This window comes from Halichoerus grypus, chromosome 10 (genome assembly GCF_964656455.1).
Source record: "Halichoerus grypus chromosome 10, mHalGry1.hap1.1, whole genome shotgun sequence".
Lineage (NCBI taxonomy): Eukaryota > Metazoa > Chordata > Mammalia > Carnivora > Phocidae > Halichoerus > Halichoerus grypus.
Genome location: NC_135721.1, coordinates 40,357,706 through 40,376,023, shown reverse-complemented (window position 1 = coordinate 40,376,023; position 18,318 = coordinate 40,357,706). Strand labels below are relative to the sequence as shown.

The window sequence follows — 18,318 nt, the reverse complement described above, 5'->3', positions numbered from 1 at the left end:
ACGTAACTCAGTGGGCCTTTGTTGCTCAAATCCTGCACATTCCAAAGAAAGCTTATTTTCAGGACTAGACCTTGGCTGGTTCCTGGGAACTAACCTCTGATTCCTTAGAATATTCTGCCTCAGAGTGTTTTTGTATGCCTGAGGCTTGGGCCTTGTTACTTGACCAATGAGTTTATCTTAACAATGTGACGTATGGTGAATGCCTGTTGTTGCTCTGAGGGTAGAGGTGGAGTTGACTAGCTCAGGTCAGTCACGTGGGTGCTGCATTCCTGTGACTGACCCTCAATAAAAAGCCAGACTCCAGGATTTGGGTGATCTCTCCTCTTTGGCAACACTTCCCACCGGTTGTCCCACATTGTTGCTGGGAAAATTAGTCAAGGCCTACACGAAACTCCACAGAAAGGGGGCTCCTAAAGAAGTTTTTTTTTTGTAGTTTCTCCTTTGCTTGACTCAAGCATCTTTTCCCTTTGCTGGTTTTGATCTTGAACTTTTCTCTGCAATTAATCATAACCATGAATACAACACCTCTTCTGAGTTTTTTCCAGAAAGATTGTTTTATCTGCTTGTTCTTCAGATATCATACTCACAGTAAATTGTATATTTGAATGAACTAGATCCCTGAGCTTTTTGTTATTTTATCGAAATTGTGGGAAATTATCTACCTCTATCATGTACCATAATTTATACCCTTTCTCTCTATTTATATGTTTGGAGTAAATTCAATAGTCTCTTGATATTTTTTATCCCCATCTAATTGCTAAATTTATGGGCACACTTACTTAGGTTCACACAAAAGTTTACATATGGTTTTTGTTCTATAAAATTGTTAATCAGTTTTATACCAGTACAGAACACTGCCCACATCTAGTACCAACATCTGTTCAGAAGGAAAAAAAACTCATCAGTTCATCTCAAAATTTTTGGTTTTGTTTGCTAAATGTCATGGTGATAATTCTTTGCTAAAAACACTTTTATTCTACTTCTTAAAACACAAAAAAGACAACCTTTCATTATTTTATAATCAGTTAATCACAGTTAACTAATATATAAAATTAAAGATATTCCCTTTGGGATGAAGGAAAGCGTAGCTTCAAATAATATGACTTTCTGAAATATCCAGTGTAAACAGTAAAGTGCTATTCTATATGAGTCAGAGAGACTATACTCTCCGTTTTAAAGCAAATTTAATGCTATACTTACCTGAGAACTAATCTCATGCTGTATATCATTTTGAATCAATATACCTTTAATTTTTATGCTATATAGTTTTCTCTTTACTCTTTGCATCTTTTACTCTAAATTCCAAAGAACATGTACTTCCTTATTGTTATCTGCTAGAGACATCTGGTGAATGCCGTTCTTCAACTAAGAGGAATAAGAAAGAAAAGGCCAACTCCAAGTTGCCTATTATTGTTCCCCATTCAAGAAGCACATAAACTGACTTCCCTTCCCCACAAGTCAACGTCCATTCCAAGCAGTTAAACTGAGTTATGACTCAAGCCTTAAATAAACAAACCGCTCTAAGTCCAAACTATCGTTCAGCTCTATTCTTCTTGCTCATCGCTATAGTTCCTCTGATCATGTATCAATTACAGCCGGTAACTTTACTTCCCGCTTAACAGGATAAGTGGAAATAATCAGATTGGAATTACCATAAATCCCCACTCCCAACTTCTACCATTGCCCGATTCTAAACCCACCCATCCCTCCTCCCTCTTGCTATAACAGGTGGATTTCCCTTGTTCTCCCTGATACCAACTATTAATATGTGCTCTAGAGCTAACCCTCCACCCCCACACAACTTCTCAAGAATCACACCATCGACCACCACTTCTCTTCCAGCATCTTCCCATCTCCTCTGTTAGTGTTCCACCTTCCCTACTGCCATTTCAGTGCTTTAGCACCGTTCTCTCTTACTCTTTATTCTTGACTGCCCCCATCCCTTCCTCTCTCGTGCTTCTCTCCCCAATGCCTCCCCAGTAGTATTAGTACTCAAACATAGTTAATTCTCACTTTCTTGAAAAACAAGAATGAAAGGAAGAAGGAAGGAAGGAAAAAAGGAAGGAAGAGATAAGAGGGGATGGAAAGGAAAGGAGAAAAGGGGAAAAAAAGGAAAGAAAGGAAAAACAGTCTCAAACTGACGTATCTTGGTCTCTCTTGATTCTCTCCAATCTTTCACCTTAACAAAAGAAACAAAAGAATCCATATCTCCATTTTCAACCTTCTGTATCATGTAGGATGTTTTTGCCCATTATAGAATACCCACTATGGAAGACTTGAGCCTTAAGGGTATTATATCTCATGCAATGGATAGGACATGCAAAGATAGGGCTCACTGGGGGCAGGAGGGAGGCTTACTCAATTGCTTAACAGTGTCATCAGAGACTCAGGCACTTTCTGTCTTGCTCCCTGATGGTCATAGATGTTCTGTGTTTCACAAGCAAACATGATTTATCCAGAGAAGAATAAAATTTTTGCCTCAGCTTTTCCTTTCTATTAGTGAGGAAACCCTCCAGCAAGCACTCACCCTTGACACTATGGCCAGACTTTGTCACAAGCCCATGTGATACAAGGAAGGTTGGGAAGACAATTATTTGACATGTGCAGCCTCTATTATGGGAGAAGTGCTAATCAGGAAGGAAGCAAGGATGTGTGTGTATATGCATGCATGCAGGGTTGGTATATGGATTAGCTTTTGGTAAAACAGCCTACAGTATTTCCCACACGTGTACTCATTTTTTAATCAGCATATATCTTGATTCTGTCCCTGGCCCTGCAACCAAATTTAAAACAAATCCCAGATCTGTAAGCCTCAGGATATTCTCCAGTTATCATATTTGATATCTGAACAGTATTTGACAAAATTGACCATTTTTTTATTACCAAAACACTTTTATTCTGTGGTTTCTACACATTGCCAGGTTCCTTCTATCTTTGATTCCCATGCTAACCTCCTTTATATTAGTTATTAAGTGAGAAATTTCTTATAACCATTTCCTAGCCCCTTATTTTTTGAACTCTGTATGCTTTTCCTGGAAAATTTCTTCTCTAATGCTTTATTTTCCATATGTCACTGTCTTCCAAATGTATATATCTGAGTCAGTATGTTCTGTAGAGTTCCAAATCACTATATCCAAATCCTTACTCAACATCTTACCTCAAAAAATTCTACGGAAATTCAAACTCAACACATGTAAAAATAAATGTGTTATTTTCCCCAAATCTTAAACACCAATCCAGTTGCTCAAACAAGAAACAAAAATATCATCCTTCACTCTTATCTATTTCTCATCTCCCACATACAATCAAATGTCAAGTTCACTGACTGAGAATAAAACAGTCCTTAAATTTGGATTTTTCTCTGCCATCATTGTTAGTCAATAAGCTCTCATCATCTCTTAATTAGGCTACTGTCATTGCCTCCTAACTGGTTTTGTTTCTTAAACTCTATCTTTTTTAAAATTCATTTTTTAATATTGAAACCAGAATAATCATTTTTTAGTGCAAACTGATGGTCGAGCTCCCTTGATTAAAATCCTCTAATAGCTTCCTATTGCCTTTAAGATAAAGACAAATATTTGTGTTTTTATTGAAGTATGACTAATGTGCAGTGTTATATTAATTTCAGGTATACATATAATGATTCATCAATACTATATGTTACTCAGGGTCAGTGATCATGATAAGTGTACTCTTAATCCCCTTCATCTATTTCATCCAACCCCCCACCCATCTTCCCTCTGGCAACCACCACTTTGTTCTTTGTATTTAAGAATCTGGTTTTTTGTTTGTCTCTTTTTTCTTTGTTCATTTCTTTCTTAAATTCCATAAATGAGTGAAATCATATGGTATTTGTCTTTCTCTATCTGACTTACTTTATTTAGCATTATACCTTCTAGGTCCATCTATGTTGTTGTGAATGGCAAGATCTCAATATTTTTATGGCTGAATAATATTCCACTGCATATATACACATACCACATCTTTATCCATTCATTTATGGATGGACACTCGGGTTGCTTCCATATCTTGGCTATTGTAAATAATGCTGCAATAAACATAGGGGTGCATATTATCTTTTCAAGTTAGTATTTTCATTTTCTTTGGGTAAATACCCAGCAGTGGAATTACTGAATAATAAGGTATTTTATTGTTAATTTTTGAGGAACCTCCATACTATTTTCCACAGTGGCTGCATCAGTTTGCATACCTACAAACAGAGCAAGAGGGTTCCTTTTTCTCCACGTCCTCTCCAGCACTTGTTACTTCTTGTGGTTTTGACTTTAGCCATTCTGACACATATAAGGTGATATCTCATTGTGGTTTTGATTTGCATTGCCCTGATGATGACTGATGTTGAGCGTCTTTTCATGTGTCCATTGACCATTTGTATTAAGACAAACATTTATAATATTAAACATAAATTCCTTTATAATTATATCCTTGTCTACCTCTACAACTCCTCTTACATCATTTAGTTTTTCACTATAAGCCTACTTCACTTCCTTCTGTTCCTGTTCAGTGCTGTAGTCTTTTAATAATTTCATGATCTTCAGATATTTTGGTCTTTGTAATGACCACTACCCCTATTACCACCACTACCTCTTTATTTAGTTAACCCCTTTACAAATGTCCAGTCTCAGATTAAGTATTTTCTGCTAAACAAAACCTTCATAAAACTTCTAATTTGATTGTATTCACCAGGTACCTAACTTAGTAGTACTCACTCTGCATTCCCTTTTCAAAACACCTCTTTGTGCTCTTAAGTACTCAAAAAATACCCATTTTCCTCAGTAGACTATCAGTCTATCTATCACATATTTAGCCAAAACTGCTTTGTTTCTTTTTCCAACTTGTGAAAAAATAAAACTGACTTCTCCATCTGTACATGAAGAAAGAACTCAAGAAATTTAAAGGCCCCCAAAATATACCACATGATTCACCATAACCAGTACAATATTTATCCTGCTCACTACTCTATTCCTAGTATCTTCCATAGCAAGTGGCACAAGGCATAGCTTCGTTCAAGGTGGGTTCTAAAAGTGTTTATGTGAGGATACTTAAATGAAAGGTGGAGGTTTTCTTCCTACTGGTCCATCTGGTTCCTTAAACCATGAACCTCAGTAATTGGCAAGCAAGTTCCTTGGTTCCATTTCAACTTCCTGTTAAAAGCTCTTTTAAGTGGTTTACTGGAGGGCTCTATAGTTGAGTCGCTCAACCACCCCCATCTGGCCCACTTTCTTGTGTAGCCTCTCACACTTTCCTCCTCACCCCTAACTCCACATTCTATGTGTTGTCTCATTCCCAATGTGTCCTACTTGCCAATATCAAAAATGTTTATTGGTTAATTGATAAATTAATCTATTATAAAATATTAAAAGTTAGTAGGATGATGTATCCCATAAATATATGTTTCTGAAATACAACAGAATCACAAGGCATTATGCCAAAGAAGTTTTTCTGTAATGACAAAATGTACAATTATTGCAAAGGTCACATGGTAAGGATATTTTGGGCTGATGACATTCTGAAAAATACCTAAAGGTCATACCAGGTACATTATACCTTATTCTATTTAATCAAAATCCCCACATATGCATACACCACACAAACACACACACACACACACACACACACACACACACACACACCATACAGTGGCACAGGGTTTTATGTGAGTTTTCTTAAGAAGTTAAATAGGTAATGATTGTTTTGGGCAGGAGGTAGGCCATACGTAATGCTTAATTTGGTAGGGGGACTGCACTTGTTTATGTCTCATTTTCCTATTCCTCTTACAGTCCTCCTACTTCACGCTGTTGATCATGATTATGTTTAATGTATGGTAAGAGTTTTGCCCCTCATACCCCACATGCTATGCCAGCTCCATCCTTGTCAGTTTCATGATGTGTGTGGTGGTGTGTGGGGGTTACTTAAAGTCTCTGTTTCCATATAGGTATATGGAATAATAAGAGTAGCCTCTTTCAACTACTTTTGCTTATATCTCCTTAGCTAGAATTACATCATATACTCTTATCTACAAGGGAATTAAGAAAATGTAGGATTTTTTTGTTGCTATTTGTTGGTGGGTTTTGGTGTGGGACTCCCAATCTTCTAACAAAACAGATGTTTGGGCTGAATTGTGCTCCCCGCAAATTCATGTTGAAGTCCCAAACCCCAAAACTCAGGATGGACCCCAAATGTAACCATATTTGAAGATAAGGACTTTGAAGAGGTGACTAAATTAAAATAAAACAGGGTAAGGCCCTAATCCAAACTGACTAGTGCCCTTAGGAAAAGAGGCAGAGACACCAGGCAGTCATGCACAGTGGGAGATCAGGTGAAGAGACTACAAGAGGGCAACCATCTGCAAACCAAGGAGAGAGGCTGAAGAAGAAATCAAGCCTGCTGGCACCTTGGTCTTGGTCTTATTCCAGAACTGTGAGAAAGCTGTGGTTTAAGCCACGGGGTCTGTGGTATTTTGTTATGGCAGCCATAGCTAACTAATACATCAGAGTTCTGTTGTTAAGTAATGAGGTTGCACACAAATATAGGTTAGAGAACAAGGTTTATTCTTAAAGAAGAGTGTACCACGTGCCTCATTTTTGCATCTGGATATGTCATTTACTCATCATCTTCCAGGTTCTCATCTATATGGAGATAGTAACAGTATTTACATTACTAAACAGGTGAGATAATGATGAAATGAAATAGGTTTATAAATTTCTTAACACAGTGTATGCTTCTAGTAAGTTCTCCATCAAAGTTATATACTTGCTATAACTTTCAACATTAGTCAATTCTTTGATGAGTTTTTCTTTTCCTTGAACATTCTTTTCCTTGATCAAACCTCTTGAAATTTCATATTAAAATCCACACACACCACACTTTCCTCTCAGACCTCTTTAATCTGCCTATCATGTTATTTCTCTGCAGAAAAGAGTTGATGGAGGTTTTTCTTGTTTGAAGTCAATAAATCCATTTGATTGAGGATGTTTTACAGACAACTTCAATAAGATAAATGCCCTTCATGTTAGCTTCAATTAACTCTTTGTTTAACTATTATCTCACAGCAAGAAGGAAATAAAAATAAGTTTTCAAAAATGTAAAAGGCAAGCAGAAGGAGTTACATGTCATTTTCCAGAAAAATAGCAACTGGTGACAGATTTGCAATCTGAACCTGAGGTTAGTGCTTAACAGCGGTTGTCTGAATTGGAAATACCAGCTGCTTCTATTTCTTTTTTTTTTTTTTTTTTTTTTTTTGGAGTAAAACAAGATTTCATTGTTGACAAGGTTACTTCTGAGTTGCAGAAATTCTTCTGGTTTTTCCGTGTACTCCCCCATTCAATCTTGACTGCCATAATGAGACAGACAGAAAGCGCGAGGACACTTTTTTCTTGCATCTCTAGTGGAAACCTTAGCAGCAGACAGGAACTGCTCCAGGTCTGTCAAACGGATGCATTCAGCTGCTTCTATTTCTGCAGTCACTTGAGAGAGCAAATACAAAGGATGGTACCAAATAGAGTTGGGGGCATTGAAGTGGCAGTCAAACACACCGCAGAAACAAATGGAAGAAAGTGATACTATGGACTTGGGGAAGACACAGTCCATCCATCACATAACCAGTGTTTCTTTCCAACTGGTGAAACATGAAACTCACTTCTCTATCTTCACGTGGGGAAACAACTCAGGAGATTCAAAACCCCCTAAATACTCCAAATGGTTGAATATAACCTTTAAAAATATGAAGAGAGTAATTAGAACTAAAATTCCAATTAAAATAATTTATCTGAGGGGCGCCTGGGTGGCTCAGTCATTAAGCGTCTGCCTTCGGCTCAGGTCATGATCTCAGGGTCCTGGGATCAAGCCCCACATCGGGCTCCCTGCTCGGTGGGAAGCCTGCTTCTCCCTCTCCCACTCCCCCTGCTTGTGTTCCCTCTCTTGCTGTGCCTCTCTCTGTCAAATAAATAAATAAAATCTTTAAAAAATGATAATAATAATTTATCTGATTAATCATTTCCATTTATTTGAAGTTTTTGATTTTTTTTTTGCATACTAGGTACTTACTACTTTTATATTCCACTAGTTCAGGTATCCTAGGATTTATTTATTATTATTTTCTAAAACTATGGGAGTGTTTGAAAATAATTCTAATTACCCACAGTAATTATTTGTGGAATTTGTTGTATGAATCACCTCTTACATGTTGGTTTGAACAGTCTCATCCCCACCTGACTCATGTTTCATGTGTTGCTACTGTGATTACCATCTCTGCATGGTCATTGCCCAACTTTATGCCAGCAAACCAACCTGACGGAGGGGTCTCTGGATGCCCCTACCTCCTGCCCCACACCTCACACGTCCTGATTCCCATGACGTCGCTGTTCCATTGACCCGTAGGCAAGCCGTACAGTAGAACTTGAAAAGGTGGGTATTTATCTATATGACTCATGGTCCACATAGACACCGAAGGCAGGCCAGATTTAACCCTATAGTTCCTGAATCTCTGCTCTAAACCTATGAAAAGTGATTTTTTCTTCTATTTATATTGCACTTCAAGAAGAAGCTTTAAAAAATGCAGCCACTCTTAAAGGCTAGCAGGATAGTATTTAATTAAAATACTTCAGATTGTAGGTCTGCAGAAGACTAGAACTTCACATCCAGGTAGATAATCAGCAAAATGGCCAGTATGCATTCTGATTCGGTTACTATTATTAAACATTTTGAATAACCCTCCTGATATCTTTTTTAAACAGCTTTATTGAGATATAATTTGCATACCATAAATAAAATAGAAATAAATAAAATACACTATTCAGTGATTTTTAATATATCACTTTATTATTTTTTTCACTTGTGGTAAAATACATTTGACAAAGTTTACCATTTTAAGTATTATTTAAGTATACAATTCAGTGGCATTAACTACTTTCACAATGGTATGCAACCATCATCTCTATCTATTTCTAAAACTTTTCATCAACCCAGACATTCTGTAACCATTAAGCAATAAATCCCAACTCCTGGTAACCTCTAATCTGTTTCCCATCTCTGAAATAGCCCATTTTAAGTATTTCCTATAAGAGGAATCATACAGTAGTCTTCCTTTCGTATCTGGCTTATTTCACTTACATAATGTTTTCAAGGTTTATTTACATAGCATGTATCAAACTTCATGATTTTTATAGCTGAATAATATTCCATTATATGCGTATGCAGCATCTTATTTATCTGTTCAGATGATGATATGATGATGGGTTTTTTCCACCTTTTTAGCCATCTTAATAGGTGTGAAGTACGGTCTCATTGCAGTTTAGATCATCCCTAATGTCTTCAACTACAACATAAACATATTTCTTAAATGCTTACCAGGTTCCTAGCATTGTGTAGACCTTTTATGTATATGATCTCATTTAATCCTAATAGTAGCTAAATGAGGTCAGTTTTATAATATCCATTTTACAAATTGATGATTGACCCTTCATCAAGTTAAATAATTTGCAAAGGCCATAAAGTTCCCTCTATGATAAGAGAGACACAGATTTTGTACAGCTGGTGTTTATCTCTATATATACACATCACATCTTCTTTATCCATTCATCTATGAACGGACACTTAGGTTGCTTCCATATCTTAGGTATTGTAAATAATGCGGCAGTTAACATAGGGGTACACATATCTTTTCAAATTAGTGTTTTCATTTTCTTTGGGTAAATACCCAGCAGTGGAATTACTGAATCATATGACAATTCTAATTTTTTAAGGAACCTCCATACTGTTTTCCACAGTGGCTGCATCAGTTTGCATACCTACCAATAGTTCCAGATGGTTCATTTTTCTCCACATCCTCTCCAGCACTTGTTACTTCTTGTGGTTTTGATTTTAGCCATTCTGACGTGTGTGAGGTGATATCCTATTGTGGTTTGGGTTTGTATTTCCCTGATGATGAGTGATGTTGAGCATCTTTTCGTATGTCTGTCAGCCATCTGCATGTCTTATTTAGAAAGAAACATTTATTCTGGTCCTCTGTCCATTTTTAATCAAATTTTTTGTCAAATAAACTATGGCAAGGAAGGCAAGAATATACAATGGAGAAAATACAGTCTTTTTGATAAATGGTCCTGGGAAAACTGGACAGTTACATGCAAAAGAATGTTCTTACACCATACACAAAAATAAACACAAAATGGATTAAAGACCTAATGTGGGACATGAAAGCATAAAACTTACAGAAGAAAATACAGGCAATAATTTCTTTGACATTGGCCTTCACAACATTTTTCTAGCTATGTCTCCTGAGGCAATGGAAACAAAAGCAAAAATAAACTATTGGTATTGCACCAAAGTAAAAAGCCTTTGCATAGTGAAGGAAACCATCAATGAAACAAAAAGGCAACCTACTGAATGGGACAAGATATTTGCAAATGATGTATTTGATAAGGAGTTAGTATCCAAAATAATAAAGAAGTTATACAACTCAACTCCTTATACATTATTTCAGTTTGAGTCTTCCTTTAAGATGAGGGCCATAGGGTTTCTACTCCCAACCTTCTATAATTCCTAACTTCACATTGATTTTATATCACCAGGTTATGCAATTTTAACTCTTCCTTGTTTTGTCTGTAGGTTAGTTCTAAAAAACAATAAGAATAGAGTCAAAACTTATGATTATGTAACTATTAAATTTATAGTTAAATAGGGCTGTTGGAATTATATATTAAGAATATAATCCAGTCTCTAAATTTATGAAATTTCAAGAAAAAATTTATACATCAGGTCAGGTATTTTCCTACATTGCACCAAATACTGAAAAATCATGCCACAGTCAATTCTGTGTTATATTTTATCATTTGTTTCATAGGCAGCTTTTAGAGTAAAAGCTTAAATTTAAAGATTTTAAAATTGGCTATCTTTTGAATTTTCTATATAAAAATAAATATCTTTTTTAAATATTAGTAATATCATCATCTAGCTTTTAAATTATGCTGCACATTGAATATAAACTATTTTCCAGGTTTTGGAACTGCTGTTATTCTAGGAATTCTTTCTTTGCATCCCTGTCTTCATATGATTTTCTGATGTATTTTATCTGCCTCTTTCTTGATTTCCTTCTTTATTTTGATTTAGTACTTTTGAAAACATTTCTGAGATCTTAAAAATATAAGAATATCTTTATTTTACTCTCATGCATTATGGATAGTTTGATTTTGCAGAGAAGTCTTCATTCAAAATCAGTCTCACATGTACCTTGGAGGGCAGTGTATCCATTGCCTTTTAGAATTCAGTATTGCTGGTAAGAAATATGATGTGCTTTGGGTTGTAACTAACCTGGGTTTTTACTTGAGACTTTCTGATATTTTTTTAATTCTGTTTTGTAAAATGTATTGAGCATGCATTTGATTTTTTTTTTAAGATTTTATTTATTTATTTATTTGACAGAGAGAGATAGCGAGAGAGGGAACACAAGCAGGGGGAGTGGGAGAGGGAGAAGCAGGCTTCCCGCTGAGCAGGGAGCCGGATACAGGCTCGATCCCAGGACCCTGGGATCATGACCTGAGCCTAAGGCAGACGCTTAACGAATGAACCACCCAGGCACCCCTAGCATGCATTTGATTTTTAAATTATTTTTGTTATTATTTTTAAACTTCCTTTCTGACAACCTGTGTTTTTTCAGTATGAAGTATATATCCTATGACAACTCTAGGAGATTATTTTTTCTTTCTTAAAAATTTTTAATTCCAGTATAAGTAACATGCAATGTTATATTAGTTTCAGGTGTACAATATAGTGATTCAACAATTCTGTATGTTACTCAGTGTTCATCATGATGAGTGTACTCTTCATCCCCTTCACCTATTTCACCCATCCCTCCACTCATCTCCCCTTTGGTAACCATCAGTTTGTTCTCTACAGTTAAGAGTCTTTTGGTGTGTCCCTTTATTTCTTTGTTCATTTGTTTCATTTCTTAAATTCCACAGATGAGTGAAATCATATGGTATTTGTGTTTCTCTGACTGACTTATTGCACTTAGGATTATACCCTCGACCCATCCATGTTGTTGCAAATGGCAATATTTCATTTTTTATGGTTGAGTGATATTCCATTATATATATATAAAATAAATGTTATGTTTGAGGGTTTTCTGTGTGTGTGTGTATGGTGTAAGAAAATGGCCCAGTTTCCTTCTTTTGCAGGTAGCTGTCCAGTTTTTTCAACACCATTTGTTGAAGAGACTGTCTTTTTCTGATTGCATATTCTTGCCTCCTTTGTCAATGATTAATTGACCATGTAATTGTGGGTTTACTTCTGGGTTCTCTATTCAGTTCCATTAATCTTGTGTCTGTTTGGGGACTAGTACCATACTGTTTTGATTACTACAGCTTTGTAGTGTATCTTAAAATCTGGGATTGTGATACCTGGGAGATTATTTTTTATATTCTTGAAATTATACAGGGAGAAGAAAGGACCAAACAAGCTATACTCATACGGTCAAGACAGGATCTTCAGAGAAGTAAACCAGATACAATAGTAGAAAAAGAAGACTCTGGTTTGCTATCAAAAAGTATAGTAATATCTGAAAAAGAATTGGCAATATAAATTCCAATCCTGATATTCAGAGCCAGAATGTCTAAGGATGTCCCAAAGTACATTTAACATAGTTCTGGAGTATGTGGATAAAGATAGATTTTAGGATGATTGTCACCCTAAGAGATTGGCAAGAACAAAGGAGAGCCTCATGAATATGGTGTTATACAAGTCATCATATGTTTAATTCAGGAAAAAAGGGCAAAATAAAACATAGACATCAGAACTGGCATGCAAAGAGAAGGCCACGTCTAAGAAATGAAATGAGGATAACAGTCCTAGAATACAGCATCTCATCACAGTTGAATGAAGTGCCTTGCTGTCCTGTCCTTAAATATAGGCTATATCCATTTTAATACCTTCAGCTTCAGGCTCCATGGTTCCATAACTAAAATGGGACTTAGCCTACAAATCAGGATAAAATAGAACTCTAAGGAGAATGTGGGGGGACGAATGACTCTAAAGGTATTTAAAAGCACATAGGTTGCACACTGAAAATATTAGTTGCCTAAGTTTAGTTTACCTGGGCTCAAGTGTCTAAAGGTGGCCCTTAGTTTGACTTAAGTAACAAAATTGCTTATCCTGTGATAATTATTATTATGCTTATTCTGTTGTGAGTTTAGTGTATAGCTCAGAAAAAAAGCTTCTTCTTGATATGTCTTCAGACATATCTTTCCCCATTCTATTATTTCTTCTTTCCAATGACAAGAAAAATGGGTGATATTTAGAGATTTTCCACTGATGAAAGTTCCCATGAACATAACATTTGGGATGCACAACCTCAGGAAATCATGTCAGCAATTACATACGTATGTAAGATTACTTGAGCAGCACATTTCTATTTTTAGTGTCGGAAAATGTCTGAGAACAGCGGTTCTATCACTTATTGACTTTATGGTTAAGGGTTTTTTGTGTAACATTATAAAGCCTCAGTTTCCTCATCAATAATATCGTTGGCACCAAACAAGTTGACAAGTTGTGACTAATGAAGGACATAGTCTATTCTTACTACTGGTATTTTTTCCCAAAGGTCAAGTCACTCACTGTGATTGATCACAGCCTTTATGTTCAACCTTGGAGAAGTCATAGAATCTGTGATCTCTCTTAATTCTGGTATGCTCTATAGGTACTGATTTTTTTTTTTTTTCTTTTCAGCAGGGTTTTAACATTGTCAGATTCGACCTCTAAACTACTTCTCCCTTGCAGTAGGCAGATGCTAAAATCTCTGTTCGGTTCTGTTAAACTTGGCTGTTTTCTGGAGTCTGCCCCACACGTTTCCTGCACAGGTCACCAGATTGCTGGACAGAGTTTATGTTTCACTTTGCAGCTGTTGTGGTCATGGTGAACACTATACTAGCATTCCTCTAGCAGTAGGAATGTGATATTCTTTTTCTTGGTTTTCTCCAGCCCTCAGGGCAACAACTGGGACCTCCATCCAGATGAAAATTCATGAAACAGGGAAACTTTCCCCATATTCTCAGACAAAAAGCTACTAAACCAGGAAAGTCCAAGTGTTGCCCTCCCTTCTAGAATTTGCTTACATTTGGCCACTTTCCAGTGTCTTTGGATTTTTTAAAAAAATATTTTGTTTAGTGTTTTTAATTATTTTTGGCAAGATGGTGATCTGATATGAAATACTCTGCTGTTACTGGAAGTGGCACTTCACAGATTTATTTCTAATGCAAAACTTTTGAAGCTTTTATTAAAATGATTTACTTTTTTGAAATACAACCAATACACATAAGTAATCATTCTAAAGTATTTGGAGATAGTAATGAAGAAACAGAATAGTCACCTTTCCCTGCCATTCCATCAAGACAGTCCAATAATAAACATAAATAACATGTATCCTGATAACAACCACATGATAGCTAGTATCTAGCAAGTGTACAATTCTATGCTGACCTTCATTACCTAATCCTGTCTCACCAGAATTCTTCAGTGTGAGAATGTGTGTTACTAAAGATACTGATTGATCACAGCCACATAAAGAAGTGAGAGGTAACATGATCTTAAAGGCACTATGACTAATTCAAAATAGTTTCATACTTAATAGGAAAACTGATTAAGCTTACAGCAGAAATGGTGTAGGATTATTTATCTTATCAATAGAACATTTTTCTTTTATCTCATGGGAGGCCTTGTTATAAAAGATTATTTCTTGAAGGTCATTCAAATGACGTCTCAGTGCTAACTGCTTTAAAAGGCTACCATGCAAAAGACTAAAACCTCTCTGCAGATACTGAGAATTAGTCTCAGATGGTTCAAAGCAACTAAAAGTATTGATGAGGCTTTAGTGGCTGAGGTTTGACCGGGACTTGGGTTTCCATTGAGTCCTGCTTTGTTTCTTCCTTGGATCCTGTTTTAACTTTCCTTACTGTCTTTTGGTTTAAAAATAGTTAAATTCATTATCACAAGAGTTAATTCTTTGTTTTGACCTGAATTATCACTATGGATTATAGCTTGTTTGTTGCCCACTTTCCAGTTACCTGTTTTGACCCCAAAGAGAGTATATAAAATTCCGGATTTAGGCTCCTATAATACTCACAATTTAACATTTTTGTTACCAGAATACACAGACAAATTCCATTTTAGACAAGTCTTCTATGTAGGGCACATGGTTTTTTTTAAAAAAGGCAAATATATATTGGTATATATACAGTGTATCCTAATTTTAGAAAACTACTCACATTATAGATGTACAATAATTGAATTTTTGCCTAAAGCCTGCATTGTTGCTTTTTTTTTAATGAAAATATGAGATACCTAAATTTATAAAATTAGAAGCAGTAGTAGAATGTTGGTCAAAATTTTTAAAAATATACCTAACATTTTCATTTTTTTTTTAAAGATTTTATGTATTTACTTGAGAGAGAGAGACAGAAATAGTGACAGAGAGCATGAGTGGGGAGGAGAGGGAGAAGAAGGCTCCCTGCTGAGGGGTTTGATCCCAGGACCCTGGGATCATGACCTGAGCCAAAGGCAGACACTAACCAACTGAGCCACCCAGGCGCCCCAACCTAACATTTTGAATGTGTCTAGAGTATATGGTGAAAAAACTTGGAAAAATCCAGAGAATTATGTTTGGTTAGAAGGTCCAGAACATTTCAATATCTACCACTGGCCATAACCACAAAAGGTTCAAACATAAAGGGCAAGGCACACTCTAGACAGATTTGATTAAATGTAAAGATTTTATCATACTAGTGGGACTGATTAAATTAGTACCTCCTCACTTCTCAGATATAAAGAAGTCAACTGATTAGAAAATTAAGCTGATTGTTAAGTCACTATGTTGTACACCTGAAACTAATATAACACTGTATGTTAACTAACTGGAATTAAAATAAAAACTTAAAAAAAAAAATAAAGCTGAAATACCATATCCACCAGTAAAGCCATTGAGATGAGAAATTTTGGCTGTCCTAGAAACTGATGTTGAAAACTTGCTATATGTTCTGATACCATTATGTATCAATATTTGCACTTCTAATACCACTGTGTTTCTAACCTTAGTCTGAGAGATCTTATCTCTTCTGCATCAGGGGGACCCAAAATCTGTTTTTGTTATTGTTGCTTTTCAATAGATGAACCCAGATGCTTGCAGAGCGCTGTCTGAGCAGGTAGTATCAGTGAGGGAAAGGAGGGGGAAGGAAAGGCATAATGTTAAGTAATCTAATAATTTTGACCTAATAAATGACCTCCTATTTTTAGAGCCCAAGAGTCAAAAGGGTTTAACTCGAAAGGAAACACATTCACTGCGAGTTATAAACTTTACTCTCCCTATGCACAGGCATAACTGGGGCCTTTTTATATCACAGGAAACTCAAATCACATCAAAGATGTTAAGTGCACTTATGATCTGGCTCATCTTCCTTTTCCATTATGTTCCTCTTTATAATGGTGGACATTTTGAACAGATAAATTTGAGGAGTCAGTTGATTAGATGTCTCACTGAGGTCATAAAGATTACCCAGAAAAGTCTCCTGAGTCTTTTTGAGCAAGCAATTGGAGAGGAAAAGAAATGGTAGTCAGAATGAGACATTAGGGCTCATGAGGGGAATGAAAATACCCAAAATGTGTGTGAGCTTGGTGGTAGTGGTAGAAAGTAGTGAAGGGTCACAGAGAAAAATTCCGTATTGGTTACATCATCCACATAGATATTGAAGGCATTGAGAATGATGGCAAAGTCTGTGATAGAAAGCAATGCTGGACTAGATAAAAGTCTTCAATGAATGAAGGGTAGTAGGAAGGAAGTAGGGGTCAATATTGTGTATGTGAGGACTGGCTGTGTGTCACACTCAAACTGTGCTTATTTTTCTGTCTGTTCTCATACCATTCCCTCTATTCATAATATCCTCTCCGTAATTCATTCTGCTAGTTCCTTGTCTTCTAATACTCAGGATATCTATGTAGCCTGCCCCTCTATGTTTCTGAAGTACCTTGTGCATCTCTTTAATGTAGTCTGTTTCAACAACTTTTATGCAGTTTTAAACTTTATTAACTTCATAAGTATAAATGTTACAAACAAAACATCAATTGGAAAGTTTACCATTTCAATTATGTATATACTCATAAAAGCTTTCATTTTAATTTTTTAGTCAGCCTGTGCTATTTTTAATCAGATGGACCAAAGCAAAAAAATTAAAAATTTATTACACAAAATGCAAAAAACTAAATAAATCTGTAAGAACTTGAAATAGTTAAATTTTCAGATTATTTTTATAAGTTTGTGTCATTTATCCTTCTGAATTTATTAAAACTTAGAACTGCTTCAAGACTTTTTGGACACCCTATATTAAACTTCCCAGGCTATCATTTATTTTAATGATTTGTTTGTGTGTCTACTTCACACATTAAATTATTCCCTGGACCATAATATAGAATATAGAGTAGAATTTAGAATAGAATATAGAAGACCCAGAATATAGAATAGAAGCCTAATAAATAATTTTATTGATTGATAAAATAAATGAATCAAAGTGGGCCAGATAATATGTATATGTACTTTGCACCACTTTTGGTTTATTTGAATAATTTCTTTCCCTGACTTTTTCATATTAAAAGTACCTTGAATCACAAATGGCCGTAGCACAGTACCAAGCTAGAAAAAAAAAGAAAAGAAAAGAAAAAGAAAAAAGCAAACAAACAAAAACAAAACAAAAAAAAGAACAACAACAACAACAAAAAACAATGCTACAATTCAGAGCACTTATGACGTACCTCATACTGATAACTCTCTATTCTCCCAACATAAAAGACAAGCCATTACTGATAGTGAAAAAGCTAAATTATCTCCCTTCCCAAGCCCCCTTTTTCTTTCTGGCAGATATTTGGGCCTGCAAATTCAAAGCCTGGTATTATACTGAAAGTATTTCCTCACAGCTCTAGTTTCTGGTTCATAAACTAACATTTCCTCTTCCAACCTTAATAAATGTGTATTTCTGAGCCTGCATAAACAGTATAGCATGGGTCATCAAGTCCACCCACGTACTTGCAACCGTAAGAGACTATCTCACTTATAAAGATTAACAGCAGATAGAGACAAACCCTTTTTGTCTAAGTGTAGGTGATACAAGTGAAAGGTGGTGATGGATGTGACCAATATCCTTTTTTACTGGGGATGGATTAAATGTGTCTAAGAGGTAGGCAATCCAATAGGCAGAATGGTATTGTAAAAATACATGTGCTTGAGAATACTGCAACCCTTGTTTTGAATGTGTGGATGTTTGAATT

General features: G+C 35.7%; 1 non-coding gene across 1 annotated transcript; it reads right to left on the bottom strand.

Annotated features, from left to right (window-relative positions):
* Positions 1-7,325: 7,325 nt before the first annotated feature.
* LOC144379384 (small nucleolar RNA SNORA31) lies at positions 7,326-7,459 on the bottom strand. Its single transcript, XR_013442217.1, has one exon. It is a non-coding gene; the product is annotated as a small nucleolar RNA SNORA31 (small nucleolar RNA).
* Positions 7,460-18,318: the final 10,859 nt, after the last annotated feature.